At 38.5% G+C, this 17,611-nt stretch overlaps 1 pseudogene; it reads right to left on the minus strand.

The window, feature by feature from the left end:
* Positions 1-486: 486 nt before the first annotated feature.
* LOC131902651 (killer cell immunoglobulin-like receptor 3DL1) lies at positions 487-11,916 on the minus strand (annotated as a pseudogene).
* Positions 11,917-17,611: the final 5,695 nt, after the last annotated feature.

Consider the following 17,611-nt stretch of genomic DNA (forward strand, 5'->3'; position numbering starts at 1 on the left):
AGGAGGCAGAGCCAGGAAGATCTCTGTGAGTTCGAGGCCAGCCTGGGCTACCAAATGAGTTCCAGGAAAAGGCGCAAAGCTACTCAGAGAAACCCTGTCTCGAAAAACCAAAAAAAAAAAAAAAAAAACCAAAAACCAAAACACCTAAGAAAGCACTTCTGTATGTTCATATCAAATCCTAATGTATTAATGAGAGATGTGGAAACACCCAAGGCTACTTACCCTTCTTCCACACAGCAGAGTTCCAAACCCCATCCTTGCTTTATGTTATTTATAGGTTTCTCTTTCTCTCCATCTCTCTTTCCGATAAAACCTTCTCCTAGATATTAGTCTGCATTGAATGTGAATGTACAGTGAAGAATTAGTCACTGGACTAAGGGCTGAGGGGAAGAACAAAGGCTCAGCTGTTCTCTGTGTAAAGCCCTGAATCAGTGGCCCTGTCCTGGGTTAAGTAAAGGAAGACCACATACCTGTATTCCTCCAGGTTCAGTTTTTCACACTCCTCAGATGATACTCACTGGCTTCTTCCTGATATTTATTCCTTTTGGCATAGCACCAAGAATGAACTAAGAAGATGAGGAGGACAATCATCATGAAGGCCGACAGTCTTATCAGAATATACAGGAGCCCGTGATTATCTGATGGAAAATATGAATGCAATAAGACACAAATCTTAGTATCCCTGTAATAGATTGCCTTACATCTCTTGGTTGATGGATAATAATGTAATTTTTCATTAGGGCAAGAGTTTTAATGTTGAACTTACTACTGTTATTCTGCTGAATCAACATAGTACTACACAGACTCTTGATGACTTTTCGTCAACCCATACATTTGACCCATACGTTAATGCTTTTCTCAACCTCCAGCAGGGAAGCTTATATTTGCAACACAATACAGATATCCATAATTAGGAAATGTCCAGACAACAAGAGATTATGGAATGATTATCTCTAAATAGGACATTTATATCACATCCACCTCTCTACAGGCTCAGTGTTCTTTGTGAAAACCATGGACCAAAAATGGCTGAATGAGGTTGATGATAAATACAGATAGGGCCTCCTGGACACAAGAGTGTGGTTGCATATATGAACTCACGAGAACGTGTGACAGCATTCACAAGACAAGTACAAGCTGAAGCCAGACCAAATTCCAGCATGAATGGAGGAGAGGGGGACAACATGAAGTACAACCCTAGCCAAGAGTCTATAGGCAAATGAGAGCTGCTGGGAGATGGAGAGTCAGTTTCAAAAATGTTACTAGTAACTTGACTGTGATCCAGTGGGAGGTCACACACCCATGAATATATGTGCATCACAAATGGAAGTTCATCACTGAAAAAGACAACACAGAGTTTGGTGGATAGGTCCAGGAGGAGTTGGAGGAGGGGTGAATGTCATCAAAGCACATTGTATGAAATTGCCAAAGAACTAATACAAGTAAAATATTAAAGATAAGTATCCTGATAGCATATGGCATATGCTTATGTGTTCTATACTTTCTCATATAATTCTCAGAATAAATTTAACATCTGCTATACATGGTAGGAATGAAGGTAAGGAGGACCCTTCCAGAATACCCTGGGCTCTGTTACTGTCTGCAGTGTAAAACACCTTATGATTTAGCTAGATTTTTCTATGGCTTCAGAGTATAAAATGCAGGATATGTAATCCTTGAACATTCCATGAAGCACAGTGCAGGGGGAAGGTACTGATGCACTTTCTTTGCCAATCTGCAGCTTTCCTGAAACTTGGCAGACTAGATAACCATGAAAGCCCAATTTTTATCTCTTTCAGCTTCTTTTTCACGTGACTTGTGCATGAGTGTTCCATCTCATCTGTCTTATGCCTCTGACAGAAAATGCCAGGACACAATATACAGCTTATGTGTTCAGTGTCTGAATCTGAGATTCGTTTCAGTGCTCAGTTAATAAGCTTTGTAACTTTTACACCTACAACACTATTGAACCAAACATTAACTTCTTTAAAAAGGAAAAGTGAAGTCAAGGCCATTCCATCACAGATAGTGTCCTTATAATATGTTCCCTTGTACTTCTTTCCTTCCTTCCTTCCTTCCTTCCTTCCTTCCTTCCTTCCTTCCTTCCTTCCTTCCTTCCTTCCTCCCTTCCTTCCTTCCTTCCTTTCTTCCTTCCTTCCTTTCTTTCTTATTCAGATCTGATCACCTCCTCTGCAACATGAACAGAGCTAGAGTGAACAATTTGTTATTATTTGGAAGGGAGTCAAATTTCCATCCCTGTTCACTTGTAGGGTCACAGGTATAGAAATTAGAGATGGTTAGTCCATAAAGGTCCCATGCTGCCCCTAAATATCTTGTCATGTTGTAGAATTTGAGAATCAGAGGAGCGGTGACAAAGCTAAGACTACAGAGCTGTGTGACAGACAGAGGAGACAACGTATGAACCTAAGAGATTTTGGTGCCTAAGGTTCTACAACAGAAAAGAGGAATCATTTACTCACTAGTTTTGGAATCTCGTTCTGTAGAAGAAGGGCAGTTTCGGGATGAGTTTGCTAAAGAATGGGAACAGGAGAGGGAAATAGGTCAGTGATACTTTCTGTCTTTTATGGAAACTTCTTTGAGGTTGGCCAGTGACCAGCACCCACTTTACCCATGAGTTCTGAGCCTTATGTGTTATAGGATGCCTTTATGTAGTTTGCTTAGAGGATATTACTCTGTACTTGGATTTCAAGTTGTGATGACTTAATAGGAGTACCATGGAGATATGTATATGTGTGAGAGATTTTAGAAGGGCTGCTTCATCTCTGACCTGACCAAACTGGTCCAAATTCATCTCTTATGAGTCTGTCTTGACCCCTCTTTATACCTGCATGGATACACAGATTTCTCAGTGGGTCTGGCCAAACAGAATAAAGATTATTTGGGAATTTCTCTTTCTGTCATTTTGTAATCTGATATTTTTTATCAAACATGAATTCTCTTTTAAAAAGTTTTTAATTAGGTATAATTATATTCCTTTCCCTCTTGCTTTCAGGTATCGTTCCTTCAAGTTTCCCCACACCTCCACTGTCCTTAAATTGATATCTTCTTTTCCTTTGATTATTGATGTTATATGTGTGTATATATTGATACATATTGTTATATTGTATATATAAAGCTTGCTGTGTCTTTTTTGGAATATATATATATACATATACATACATATGTAAATACATGCATAACATACACATATGTATTGTTTTATATATGTGTATGTATACATATATATATATGTTTATATATATTTTTATGTTAAAAAGGTCTCCCAGAACTCCATATCTTCCTATGAAAATTTCTCTCCTTCATCAGGAGAGTGATTCTCTGACATGGTTTTGGTTTTCCTTAGTCACAAGACTTGAGATATATATGAGAATTTCTTACCTATGACAGGAAGGCACAAGAGGTCACTTGGGGATGACCATGCATGTAAAGAGTTCCTGAAAGAACCATATCATCTATAGGTCCCTGCCTGGACCACAGGACCAAGAAGGAAGTTGGACTGTAATGTCTCATTGTGGCTCCGCACTGCAGACAGCCCAGGTCCCTGAGGCACCCCTTCTTTGAACAAATGGAACATGTCAAACTGAAGGTCAGAGACACAGGACAAGGTCATGTTCTCTCCTGACATCACCACAGGGTCTATAAGAGCTGACAGAGAAGGTTTCTTGTATAAATCTGAAAGAAAGGAGGCAGAGACATTTAGAAGGGCTGCTCCTTACCAGTGTTTATTTTCTCCTCATTTCTCGCTCCTCCTTCTTGGTTTGTGATCTCTCTCTTTCTTTGTTTCTCTCTGTTTCTCTGTCTCTCTCACTCTCTCTGTCCCATCTTTATCTCTCCTTTTTTCTACTTCCCGATCTTTTCCCCTCTCCATCTTAACTTCTATGTTATTTTGCCAGTGTCTGCCTCTCTACGCATTGGTTCATACCATCTGTGTTTGTAAGTTTGTTTTCATTAACATATGTTAATTTTATATAGCTATTGAATTCCTTATGAAATTTTCTTGTCTATATAACATATTAGTGTATTTATTTTCATTAAAATCTTGAAATTAAAATATGTTCACTAATTTCATGGCTTCTTTTTAAGTGCTGTTCCTATATTTCTATATGTAATGTTGATCATATTTATGCTATTATTTTCTTTTGTCCATGAACTTCCCCTGATTCCATTTCTTTTCCAATTGTTCTATTTTGTCCTTTCAGTTTTTCCAAATGTTTTGTCAATCAATTCTTTTAATTAGAGGCACTTGTTATTTTGTTTTAAATAGAATGCAATGTAATGGACTTGACTAAGACATCCTCATACAGTTCTTCCTGGTTCCCTCACCTGTACCACCTTTGCTGGTCCTTTCCCCCCATTTCCTCTTCCATGGCATATGTATTCCACCTCTTTCCCAGGGGACAGCCTTGTAGCATTTTTTTTTCAGCCACCTAGAGTGTCTGAATAATTGGAACATGGCCAGAAAACAGATTGGAGATGTAGAAAACAGACAGCGATTGGTGACCTACTCAATTTCCTAAGGCAATGCTATTCTAGGATGAATAATCAGTCAACCACAAGAAAGGAAGAATGTTAATCAACACAGAAATTCTATGTATGTCATCTGCACCAAGGCCTCAGGACAAATGAAGAACCAGACCTACCCAACACATAAACTCAGGTCAGACACATGATATGTCTAGGTCTTCTGACAGATGTCTTATGGAGGTAGAAGGTGAACAAAATCTGAATTGTTGAGGCCTTTGAACACTAGTAGAAAGACATCATTGTCTCTGATTCATATGAAGCTCACAAAGTTGCCCCTTTCTCTTTACCTCTAGTTACGACTCCTTTGACTGCTCTGTATCTGTGATATATGATATAACAAGTGGTCTGTTCTTGTGTCTCCATTTTAATTGTTTATGTCAGTAATATACTCACTGAGGCTGCCTTTCTCTACATTTCCCATACTCATCTTCTTCATAACCCTCCAGAACTTCCAATCAATAGAATAACTGCTCTGTATCACACAGAGCTGATGAGCAGGTAATACCCTCTTACCTGTGATCTTTATGTCAACAGGGTCACTGGATTTGGACCACTCATATGGTGTGTGATTACAAGAACCATAGCATGTGTAAGTCCCAGCATGGTCAGGTGTCACAGGACCTATTGAGAAGTTGGCATGGGATCCCCCAAGATGAGATTCTGCAGAGAGCTCAAAAGAAACCTTTATTATTTTCTTTCTATGTGAAGTCAAAATAAAGGTTTCAAACATAATCTCTGAATGACACTCCAGGGTCACCTTCTCTCTTGCTTTTATCAGGGAAGTTTGTAGGGCCAACAAGAAAGGCTTCCTGTAGATTCCTAGGAACAAGGAGATTGTGAATATGAATCTGATGCCAGTCTATGTATCCAAGAAAATCTATGTTTTTCCCTCCTTCAGCTATTTTTCCTGTCAGTGCCCCAGTGTCCTTGTCTCTGTTTATGTCAACTTTGTACACAGACTCCTCCATCATTCTCTGGACATTTCCCAGTTCTGTGACTCTAGTATCAGCACACTATTTCCCCAATGGCTTGTTGTGAGAATGCATCTGCTGATACTGTCTACCACAGTTCCTGTTGTTCCTTTCTATGTTTGAGGAATTCAGAAAACCTGGCAATGTTTATGCCATGCTCTTTCATGAGACCTTTCAATACTACTTTGGACTAAGTATAATAATTGGCAAGATAAGAGAATTTGTAGTGAAGTTAGGTATCAGGGCAACTCTTCTGGCCTTCTCTATGGTTCAAAGTTCAAAAAGTATTCCAGATCTGGCATCATAAGCATTGTTTCTTACAACAGGTTGATGTACTACCAACTAGATATTCCTGTTCTCTGCACATCCCTGCCCAGTTCTTAATTTTTCCTTGATGTAGGTTCCTGTATTAGTTTCCAATCACCCCCATAACAAATCATCACAGATGGGATTCTTAAAGAGAACAAAAGTGCTGTGAAGATCAGAATTCTGAGACAAGCCCAAACATAATAAATCAGTTATCTGCAGGGATGTGTTACTGCTGATATCACTAGGGAAGTATCCACTACTATTTTCCTTCCAGCTTTTAGAGGTCTCAAGCACTCCTTAGCTTGGGGACCCTTCCTCCACTGTCAGAATTAGCAATAGGGTGTCTCCCTCATAATGCTTTGTTCTGCCTACAACTGCATTTTCCTTATTTTGGTATATGAACCATTGTGGTTCTACAGAGTCAGGATAATTCAGGATATTCTCCCATCCTGCTGTCAACTTGTTAATATCTGAATTCCATCTTCAAGCTCAATTTATGCTTGATGTAAATCTCCTTAACACTGCCTTAACACTCATGGAGCCTTAGGGACAGGAAAGTGCATATCCTTGGATCTATGTTATGCCCATCTTAGGATCCATTTCCCTCTGTTGAATATTCCTTTATAATGCTGAGACTCTGATTAATACTTGTGCTGAAAATTCGAACATGGGGAGCTTTGGGGGAATGAAATTACACTCCAATCATGATCTCTGACCTGAAATTATGATCTTCAGAGGGTCACTGTATGATGTGAGTTCATTAGGATATTGATGATTATAATTATAGCATCTGTAGGTTCCTCCATATTCTGGTGTCACAGGACCCAAGAGAAGGGTTTGATGGAATACCCTGTCATGGACCTGAGGGATAGGTGGTCCAAGTTCTTTGTACAGCTTGAATATGTAAGACCCCTTATGATAGTCACATCTAAGATCCACATACTGTCCCAGTGGAACAACATGGCTTGGCCAAGCAGACAGTGAAGGCTTGTCATGACTTCCTGCAGAAAGATGCACAGAAAAAAATTTAATGATCCCCCTTCATTCCTGAGAGCTGAACCTCAATTTTCACTTCTTCAGGATCATTTGTATGACAATTTTCTCTGAACTGAAGCATCCCTGTTTTAATGTGAGAGGTAGAAAGGCTCAGGGGACACAGGAGGTAAACAAGTATCATATGTACTGGAAAGCTGAAACTTGTAAGATTCATCAGCCTTTCCTAATTCTGTAACAACAGTAAGCTACCCGACCTGCTGAATTCTAAGTGGAGATACCTAACACCTATTTAGCTTCCTGTAAGTTGTGCAGAGAGCTCCCCAGTTTTGGCTTTCATTATGATCACCCACATTGAGGTGTGATTTTAGAAACGCTTATGAGTTAACCATTGCTTCTGCAAATAACCCCTCATTCGAACTGCCATTAGTGATCTCATTTAACTCCTAAATTCACCTATTTGGACTTTGATGCAAACAGCTTGGTCTGTCATGGACTTCATTTATGGGGTGAGCAGATTTTCATGTGTTGTATGTTCCCAAGGATAGTCTCAAATACAATAGGGTCATATTCATGTAATGAGTGTCCCCCAACTACCACATATATATGGTATATCTTTCTATGCTAAGATACATTAATTGACGATTTAGCGTAAGTGTTAAATAACAAAATAGATTTTGTCATGAAAAATTGTAATTTAAAAATAAATTACATCAGATGCTAGAGTCAAAGCTTCACTTGTAAGATAACAGATGGGAATTGTGGTCACTCAGACAGAAGAAAAGGAATGGTCTTGATTCACCCTCACGGACTCTAGAAATCTAACAATACTAAGATTAGAATTACATTGTGATTATTCCAGACCTCAGGGGTGAGGATGAGCTGTCCCATATGACCATAGAATAGAGAAAAACCACAAGAAAATAGAGGAAAACAGTCCTTTGAACTACTCTGTCCCTTCTGTACTCTTGTACAGAGTTTCATTCACAGAGGTCAAACTGGTTTATGTTTTCACACTAAGAGTGATAAGTTAGAGGCAGACATACAGTTTCTCCACCATTTAAGACCCCTTGCATGTGAAACATTGAGAGTCTAGCATTGGTCTGCCACTTGGGTCACTTGCTTGCTCATTTTCCTACACTGAAAGTGATAAGTTAGAGGCAGACATATAGTTTCTCCACCATTTCAAGGCTCCTTGCATGTGGGACATTGAGAGTATACAATTGGTCTGTCACTTGAGTCACTTGGTGATGAAAAGGATTTGGACTCTTGATTGACAGCCCATGAATCTTAGTCTATGTTCTGTATCCACATGGTGGATATTTCTGAGAAAAAAAGACAATAGCAAAACACTACAGTGAAGATAATATGGACTCCAGATAGTGAGGACATCTTGCTACACTGCCCTGGCAGAGGCGATTATGGACCCAGTGAGAAACTGTTCCTGATTGATTGTGGAGTGTGGTTAGTGATCTTACTGAACCAGAAGCCCAGGAAACAACAATATCTGATCTCAAAACAGAGGATGCAAGCTAGTCAAACAACAGAAATTGACATCAAGGTCATCCAGTTCAGAATTGAAACCAATTTGCCCCACTTCATTCTCAGGCTAGACTAAATAGTAAAGGTCTATTTATAACCAAAGAACTTCTGCATGTGCAGAGGACGTGGTTCTCTTCACTATGCAGATGTCTTTGTGTAAGAACTTTGGCATGGAAATCGGAGAAGTCAAACCTCACTCAGAACAATGGTGAGATTTGGAAGTAAACACAGAGGAAAGGAAGACCTTTGAAGCCCACAACAAATAATTCACAGTAGTATTTTTAATGAAGTGATAGAATTATAAGAAACCATAAATAAATATTTGGAGCTATGACCCACAGATGAGAGAAAATGTGACTTTTTTTTCTGGGTCGAGGTTATCTCAGTTAGTTTAATATTTTATAGTTCCATTTATTTTTCTGAAAATTTCATGGTTTCATTGTTATTCCAAAATATATCTGTGACACATTTTTATTATCCATTCATCAGCTGAAAGACATTCAGGTTGTTTCCTTGTCTTAGCTATTGAAAATAGAGCAGCAAAGAACATGACATGGAATGAATCCATGGCATAAGGTGTTAAGTTCTTTTGATATATTCCAATGGCTAGGAATGATGCAAATATAGTACTCATTTATGAAAGTCTCAAGAAATTAAATTTAAATGGCAAAATCTTTTATAAAATAAAAAGACATGATATAACTTAAAAAAGGAACTGTCTAGAATATTTTATAAAATTTGGAAGTTAATCATTCAACAAGATAAATATTTTGGCAACATCCCTCTTAAGCCAAGAACACAACTATTGAGTTGAAAAAATGTGGATAATCTTGATGTCTAAATAGGAAAAGGGTCTTGCTGCCAAGCCTGACTCTCTGCATTCCATTGCTGTGACTTTTATGGTGAAATTTAGAAGGTTGTCCTCTGATTTCCACACTTGTGGCATAGTATAACAAATAAATAAATATATAAATGCAAAAATTAAAAAAGTTAATAGAATGTTTCAATAGTATACTTGATACAATAGGAGAATGAGTGTGCTTAGACCAGGCATTATATAATCTAATGGGTAAATACAGAAACTGAATTAAAATTCATTGAAGAAGAATGGCAGGGTTTTTCATACCATCCCAATACCAAATTATGAGTAATAAAAATTCAAGAAAGGGTAAAGAAATATAGAGGTTTTTCTTGGGTGTGTAGGTGGAGTTTAGAACCAGGATGACTTTAGGTAGGGGGTGAATATAATTATATATATAATATATATAATTAATACATTGTGTGAAATTCTAAAAGAATCAGTAAAATATTAACAAAGAGACAGAAATAAGAGAATGAATAAAAATAAAGTAAAAAAATCATAGAGAAGAAAGATTAGTACATTGTTGAAACTTGGAATAAAACGGACATGGTCAAGTCCAAGAAGATCAAAGGACACATAAGAAATCCAACCCAAATAATCACAATCACAGAGCACATTATTATCACAAGAAATCCTGAAATCAGAATGATAAAAGAAGCAAAGAACACACGAGGGACTTTCAACACACCTAATGGTATACATCTGAGCAAAGATTTCTAGGCCTCAAGTGACCAGGATGATTTATTCAATGAAGTGAATAGAAAAAAGAAAAACCTGCCTATAAATGTCAGCAACTCTGTGCTTCAGAAATAGAGATAATGAATTTCTCAGAAAAAGAGTAGCAGATAGTGTTCATCACCACAAGCACAGGAAATTCTGTGGAGTTCTTCAAACTAAATGTAAAGGCTGCTAATGAGATGCATGGAAACATCTTCATGTGGAAAAAGTAAAAGACTCTCACTGAATGCAAGCCAAACTAAGAAGCTGCAATAGTGTGCCAGTGGTGCACAGATTCTATCTGTAGCATAGATGTGTGAAGATAAAAATAACAACTTCAATGGTTGTCAAGTGACTCACATATTTAAAAAGTCATAAATTATTACACCAAATTTCAAAATATGTGGAGGTGGTCATTTCAGAGCATGGCAAGGGGGAAGATTATTTTAATTAAAAATATTATCTGCCAGGTATTCTGGCCCACTGTTTTAATCATAGCAGTTGGGTGGCACAGGCAGGCAAATATCTGAGATCATGGGCAGCCTAGTGTAAAAAGTGACTTCGTGTATAGTTAGGGATATAGAGAAAACCTGTCTTGAAAAACCAAAAAAAATTTAATTGATCAAAGTTGATGCCTAACTCAGCCAGGGACAATGCCAATGAGTCACTCACAGAAGCCACGAGTCAACACCCTGTGATATGTGCTCTCCTGTTAGAATGAAACCTATGTATTGTGATGGGTAGTATCTCAAGGTTAAAAGGATGGACCCACCTGTTCCTGCCAATGTCCTCAGGATTAGGAAGAAGCCTGCAAAGAAAAAGTCATGCTGGATGATCCATCTCCTTCCAATATCGTGGCCATATGACCCTCCCCTTTCCTGTTGGTCCTCTGTACAGTAGTATCAGAGTTCACTTAGTTAAGATGAATCCATGAACCGATATCCACCATGGAAGTCAGTGTTTCTGCTGAGGATGGATCTGGTTTCCCAGGATGACATTTCCACTCTGATATTCAACACCCTTCATTCCCTGGAGGACTCACCAGCACACACAAGGTATAAGAGTACAGAGAACATGATGATGCTTCAGCTGAAAAGAGGCAGAGCCAGAATAAAACTTACAGGATGTTGTGAGAGGCTGAAAGCATCTATCTGACCACAGCACGGAAAGCTCACCAACAGAGCACATCTGCTGTCACCCCCACGTTTATTTTTTTTCCACACAGAGTTTCTCTGTAGCCCTGTTTATCCTGGAACTCACTTTGTAGTCCAGGCTGGCTTTAAATTCAAAGTGCACCTTAGAGTGCATCCCATGTGCCTGTGAAAGACCCTAACCCTTCAGGCTTACACCCCCAAGCCCCAGGAAATAAGGAACTAAAAAGAAAACTAGTTCCAAGGGCCACCTGACTCAGCCACTACTCAATCAGCCCTGTAACAATATAACAATGTAAAAAGATTTCTGTTAAGAGATGTGCTCAATTGTGACTGGGAAAGTTGCAGGTGTTCCAGGAAGGACCACTGTGACCTTTGTGTAAACTCCACTCCTGCTCTGATACCCCCCTCCCCTTGAGGTTTCAGGAAGAATGTTCATGTGGACGTGACTGTACCCACTCTGTGATCAGACCATGATCTTGTGAAACGAAATTGTATGGGAATTGTAATCTTAGGGCTTTTGTGGGTTTTTCCTTTAAAAGCCCCCATGGGGCTGCAGTAAGATGTGGGTCTTGCTCTTAGGAGCAGAGTTTGCCCTTCTGTACAGAAGCCAATAAAATCCTCGTGCTGTTGCATCAACTGGACTGGAGCCTGGGTTCTTGGGGTGCCCACTTGAGACCCTAAACTTTGGGGTCCAACACCTGGATTATAGGTGCATGTTGCCATATGAGGCTTTACAAATGCTCCCCCCTTTACCATGGCCTTGGAGGGCCATAGATTCTTGGAACTCTTCAGAGTTCAGCTCTTCAGCCACAGCATTTACCATGACTACAACTGAGTTGTATCCTGGACCCAACACTTTTTATTTATTTATTTATTATTTGATTATTATACTAAAGGTTTTCATATTGTTACTTTTTGAATCTGAGGTTCAATGTCTCCTCTGGTTTTCTGTGCAACATGTCCAATGAGTATTATTCATGTTATAACAGCAATCCTAATGTGTCAATCAAAATGACCATACTTGTAGTAATCCAGTGTCAGGTTATAATTATTCAATTTTTTACTTGATTTTGTAGATTTTTAGAATAATAAAATTCCACTTATTTTCAAAAATCAAAGAAATAAAGCAAGAATATTTTTGTTTTAACTGAAATTTTTAAAGATGTAGCATTCTTATTCTTTTTAAAAAATTCATTTTAAATTATGTATGAATATATACATATCTGTGTGAGTGTGTGCATGTGAGTGCTGGTGCCTTGGAAGGCCTAAGGTGGGCATTGATTGGATCCCCTGGAACTGGAGTCTCACAGTTGTGAGCCTCAGGTATAGGCATTGTCCACTAACAGTGGGTCATCTGCAAGTGCATAGCACACTCTTCACCTCTGAGTGATCTCTGCAGCCCTGTGTACTTACTATTCTTTACCAAAACGCCCAGATACACAATTATTGTGCTGTGTTTTTCCACTTCATGTTTTACTGATTGACACAGAAATTTCTGAGAATGTTTAATATGTACAATTCTACAAGTTGTTTCTGCATTTTTACAGATCATTAATTTACAGTGCTAGTTCTGGAGTCTACATCACTAATTCTTTAATTCAGTAGGACATATTAAATACACAATAGTGAACTGAGATAAGAAACGTCAGTATTCTAATGATGTATTTCTCCAAGAATCTGTCAGAGGATAAGAACTTGAAAGACACTGCAAGAAAATGGGATTTTGAAACAGGACTAACTGTTGGCTACACAAACTCTGGGAATGTATTATGCGTATGTAGTATTTATTATCTCCTATATTTTATTGCATTGTTATGTTTTTTATATTACTCTACATATCTAAACTTAAAGTTTTTTGTATATTTTTCAAATAAATTATAATTCTATCATTTCTCTTGCTTTTATTCCTCTCAATCTCTCCTGTATTTTGTTCTCACAAATACATGTTTTTATTGACAAATTTTCTATTCATGATACCGCAGATCCCACTCCCCTCCCTCCTCCTACCACCCAGGCTTCCCCTCTAACTGACCAAACATTCTCAGCTCCTCCAAGGCAAGGCATCCCATGGGTTTCAGCAGAGCCTGACACACACAGCTGAGGTAGGTCCATGCCCCTCCCACTGCACCAAGGGTGTGTAAGGTATCCCACCACAGGCAGTGGGTTCTAAAAGACAGCTCATGCACCAGGAATGGATCCTAATCCCACTGTCAGGGGGCTCCTTAAGCAGATCAAACTACACAACTGTCTTGCTTTTGCCGAGGGCCTAGTCCAGTCCTATGGAGGCTCCCAGCTCTTGGTCCACAGTTCATGAGTCCCCACTGGTTTGGTTTGGTTGTCTCTATAAGTTTTCCTCATCATGATCTTGATGCCCCTTGCTCATAGAATCCCTCTTCACTCTCTTTGACTGAACTCCTGGAGCTCAGCCTGGTGCTTGGCTGTGGATCTCTGCATCTGCTTCCATCTCTTAATAGATGAAGGCTCTCTGATGACAGGGTATTCACCAATCTGATTACCAGGGTAGGCTAGTTGGGGCATCTTCTCTACTATTGTTAGTAGTCCAAGGTGGAGTCATCCTTGTGGAATCCTGGGAACTTCCCTAGTTCCCGGTTTCTCCCTATCCCCACGATGTCTCCCTCTATCATGGTTTCTCTTTCATTGCTCTCCCACTCTGTCCCTGTTCTATCTAGAACTTAAAAATTCAAATACATCTTTATCTTTAATTACCTTTGTGTATCTACACAAACACACACACACACACACACACACACACACACACACACACACATGCACACACACTCCTAAATATAAAACACAATCTGACTAATCTGTATAATGCTATTGTGTGTATACAATTTTAATGTTGACCACATTCTGAGGAAATGAGATCTCACAGTAAGCCTCCTTTTCCTCTGGTTCTCACAATCCTTCCACCCTTTCTTACCTGATGTTCCTTCAGCCTTAGTTGCAGGAATTCTGTTGTAGATGCATCTGCTGGAGGTGTAATCTGTACAATAACTTGTTATCTGTATTTGTATTTATTTCCATTTTGTAATAGTGTTTTCTTTTGAGGCTAAACAAAGTTTATTTTGATGTTGGGGATAGGTTTATCTATGGGTACAAGGGAAAATAGTGATATTTGGAATGCAATTAGGAATTAACTTATTTAGTAAAGAGGCAGTTGTAGATTTCTCCAAGGTCAAAGGCCTTACTAGCTCTGGGTAGTTGGCTAGATTTCCAGAACCAGGCCATATTTCCTGTATTTGAGCAGAATTTGAGTCCAGTTAGACAGCTGTGATCCACCAGTAAGATACATGTGTCATTATTGCACACTTAAGGTTACTGTGCCATGGTGGTCATGAAGAAGCTGAACACAGTTTCCGTCATATATCTTTAGAAATGCCAAAACATTAGCAATAGCTTCTTGATAATGCTTCTTGACCATAAATGGCTCAATGTGTCCACAATGACTAGTTTTAAAAACAATTACTTCGGTATTTGGGAGATGACTCATGGATTGAAACACTGTCCATCTATCATCTCTCTCTACCTACCTATATAGCTATTGTTTATCAATTGATCATGCTTTATCTATCACCTTCAATCTATCAACAAATCTGACATTCAATCATTTATGTATTTGTTATTTATCAAACTATCTTTCAATTATCTATTTACCAATTATCTTTCTTTTATAGGTCATCTACTTTTGTCTGTCTATCTTTTCTTTCATCTGGCTCTAGCTCTCATATCGGTCTGTGTATCCATAAGTATTGATTTCCAAAATAATCACAGTCTTGAGAGAAACCCAGATGATATATCATGGGTTGAATAGAGACAACCAAGCTCCACAGCTCAATACCCAGGTAGAGCCACCTCAGGGAAACACTAAGGAGAGTACACTATCCTTAGATGCTACTACAATTAGCTAGTCTTGGTGTTAATAGAAGGTCTAGCTTTCATGGGAGCCCTGTCTTACTTGTTAACTTACTTTCATGTCAGGACTCACTAAGAAGCAGGAAGGTGGTGTCCAGTGTGGCCATGATGTTAATATAGCCTCAGTCCTCTTAGCTTCCTGTCTGTGCATTCAAAACAACAGATACTTCTGCTAGAGTAGAATGCACAGGATGTTGAGTTCTGATATCCTGACTACATGTTTCTATATCTGCTAATCCAAAGGCAAAAGAACAGTTCCTCCTTGAAATATTTAGTTCTCAATTTATCTTGGCTGGACTCTTAGGAGAGACCGAAGAGTCCTTCTGTGTATATTTCTGACATGTAGGAAGGTTTTCCTCAAAGCACATCTTTCAGTGCTCATGTTTCTGATTCTATTTTTACCTTCAATTCCATTTTAAGTTTTTCTGGAGGGATTTAGTATGCAGTTCAATTTACACCCAGTTTATTAAGTACAGACTGGTCTTAAACTCAGGTTTCTTCTCCTTCAGCTAGCTAAATGCTGGGAATACAGTGAAAATTACTGCACTTGTATTTAACAACTTTTCTTTTTAATTGAGATAAGGTTTATTTGACTCACAGTTCCATCACTGTGGGTGAGTCACAGAGATATTCCCTAGAGACAGACATTTGGTCACATTGCATCCACAGCTAAAAAACAGAGATCAATGAATGTATGCTCATGCTCAGCTTGTTTTCTTTACTGTTAGACAGTTGAGGATACCCTGCTTAGGGAATTCTGTCATTCCTTAAATAGTGGGATTCCTTAAATAGTAAAATTTCCCCAGATATGCTCATAGGCCAACTATTTCTGACTTAGAGCAATTCTCTACCAGACTCTATTTTGAAGTGATTCTAGATTATGGCCATTTGACATTCAAAATTGAAAATAACAATGTCAGAAAAAGCAAGATGATACTACCATTTAAAATTGCCTAAAATATTTAGACACAAGTCTTAGCATTTTATCTAACTATACCAACCAATCATGGGAACACATGTGAAGAAGGACTGTTAGTCATCAGCACACCATGGATACAGTTGCATATTAACGTTTATTGATCCACTACGTCATCACAGCTGCTGTGAGTTCCTTTGTGTCATAGCCATGTCATCAGAGACCAGCCTCTCCCTGAACTCTTCCCCATCCTCTGGATTTTACATTCTTTTCACTGGGTTCTCTTTTGTGTTGATCCCTGAGTCCTGGAAGGTATTGATTTAGATGTTTCAAGATTGCTGTTTGTTGGAGGAGTTAGGGAGATGAGTTAGCATTGGATATGACCAAAACACATTGTATACACACATGAAATTCCTTTCAAATTAAAAATTCTTATATTAAGAAAATATCTTCTTTCATTCCCATGACCTTTTTTCTAGTTTTCTATCTCTTACACACACACACACACACACACACACACACACCACACACACACACACTTGCTCTCTCTCTGTCACAGACATATACAAATTGACAAAGATATATACAAATGTCATAATGAAACACAATACATTGTATGTTAATTTAAAAAGTTAATAAAAATGGAAAACTACCAACTTACTTTCAAATAAAGTTTGAACATAAAATATGCAGTTTTATCTTTCTGAATCTGGCTATTTTGCTAAACATAATGATTTCTTGATGCATCCATTTTCTTATGTCTGAATTTTTTTTTGCTGCAAAAAACTTTTAAGTCATACGGTCTTTGAAAATACCTTTCTGCTGCTTTCTTGGAAGGCAACTTGGAATAAAGAGACTTCAAAAAAATTCCACCTTCAGGATTCTCAGAGTCCCTGAAACTTTAATGCTTGGGAAATTGAAGCAGGAAGAACACAAGTTGGAGGATACTTAGTGAATCCCTCTATCAAATTATCAATTAACAGACAGACAGACAGACAGACAGACAGACACACACACACACACACACACACACACACACACACACACACACACACACACACAGATGCATCTCACAGTCCCAGCATGGAAATGCAAAAGAGGGCTTATGACATAGTGTTCTAGTTAGGTTTTTCGATTTGAAACAAGCTATAGTCATTAGGGAAGTGGAACTCTCAATTGAGAAGACTCATTCACATGATTAGCCATAGGCAAGGCTGTTGGTCATTTTCTTAATTGATGGTTGATGCGGAAAGGCCTAGAGCACTGTGGCTGGTGCCACTCCTCTGCAGGTCATCCTAAATTGTCTAAGGAGGTAGGCTGAGCAAGGCATGGGGAACAATCCAGTATGTGTGAATCTTCACTGAATCTACTTCTGTTCCTGTCTCCAGATTCCTGCTTTGATTCCCTCAACGAATTGTGACCCTGGATATGTAAGATCCACAGAACTACTTTACCCCAACTAGCTTTTGGTCATGGGGTTTTATCACAGTAAATTGAATCCATATCTAACATTGGTAGTGTGTATGTAAGTTGTGTGACTCTTTTAGGGAAGATGTTAGCAAACACCTGTTGATCTTAAATAGGGCACCAATGACAGGTCAAATAAATGACCCACCCAGGTCTATTTTAAGAACTAATGAGTTTATTAGGATTACTTACAGGATCA

This window comes from Peromyscus eremicus, chromosome 1 (genome assembly GCF_949786415.1).
Source record: "Peromyscus eremicus chromosome 1, PerEre_H2_v1, whole genome shotgun sequence".
Taxonomy (NCBI): domain Eukaryota; kingdom Metazoa; phylum Chordata; class Mammalia; order Rodentia; family Cricetidae; genus Peromyscus; species Peromyscus eremicus.